We start from the raw sequence: 1,174 nt of genomic DNA, 5'->3' as shown, positions 1-1,174 counted from the left end.
AGAACAGGGGCAAATAATTTTGTTTTTATTTTTGAGAGCACATGGTTTCTTCACTCTGTGCACTACACTTGGCTTTATTATGTGCCCTACAGCATTGCCACATAGTGCCAGAGTTCCTCTGTCCTTCCATGTTTCATGCCCTGCTGCCTCCTTTGCACTTATGAATGTAGGTCCTATTGGGCATCTTCTTCCAGAAGAGCCTGGTTTCCTTGTAACTAAAGACTTGCTTTGAATGGTATCCTTTCTCCTTGATCAACTTCAACTCTCCTGGAAATGTGACAGCTTCTTCATTAGCAGATGCAGTTCTTCAGTAATTTTTATATTTTTTTAGTCCAAACCTATTCCTGAATCTGTGTAATTATCCCTTACTTGCAATAAATGGTTTGGTGTCACTCGTTTCAGAAAATCCCTTGCCGAAGTCTTCTGTACATGTTTTCTGGTCCAACATATTGCCATCAATCGGAACACATTTTCTGTTCATGTTTTCCACCCACAAATATAATGCCTTTTCCATTTTAACTACATACTTATCATGCACTGTGGCTATAATTTTTGCAGGTTGAGGTGAAACAGCAACTAGCATGAATTTATTTTTCCTTTGTTACAATTTCACGGATAAAGGATTCTTTCTTACCTTAGATCTTAGCAACCTCAGCATAAATTTTTTTTCCACATCAAGTTGAGAACGTTCCAACTTCTCACTTGAAGAAAGAATTTATGGCTTCTCTTTGACATATCCGAACTGCAGCACAACTACTCTTGTGCTTTGGGGCCATTTTAAGTAAAGTAAGGTTACCTGACGCAAGCACTGTGAGAGGAAGGGAGAGGTAGAGAGAGACAGAAACATCAATGATGAGTAAGAATCATTTATCAGCTGCCTCCTGCACGCCCCCTACTGGGCATGAGCCCACAACCTGGACATGTGCCCTTGACCTTAATCGAACCCGGGTCCCTTCAGTCCCCAGGCGGAGGCTCTATCCACTGAGCCAAACCAGCTAGGGCCATATACACTTATTACGTTATGTTTATATTTCTTCATTATTTTATGGGACTGATCAACTCCATAGGAGAAATAGGAAAGGCTCTAGAATGCATGAAAGTAATTCCCAGCCTTTATGGTATCCGAATTATTCATCCTTGTGCAAACAAATTACCTTCAGTAATGTCTCCTAAA

Source organism: Myotis brandtii, unplaced genomic scaffold (assembly GCF_000412655.1).
Source record: "Myotis brandtii unplaced genomic scaffold, ASM41265v1 scaffold343, whole genome shotgun sequence".
Taxonomy (NCBI): domain Eukaryota; kingdom Metazoa; phylum Chordata; class Mammalia; order Chiroptera; family Vespertilionidae; genus Myotis; species Myotis brandtii.
Note: the sequence above shows the minus strand (reverse complement) of the source record.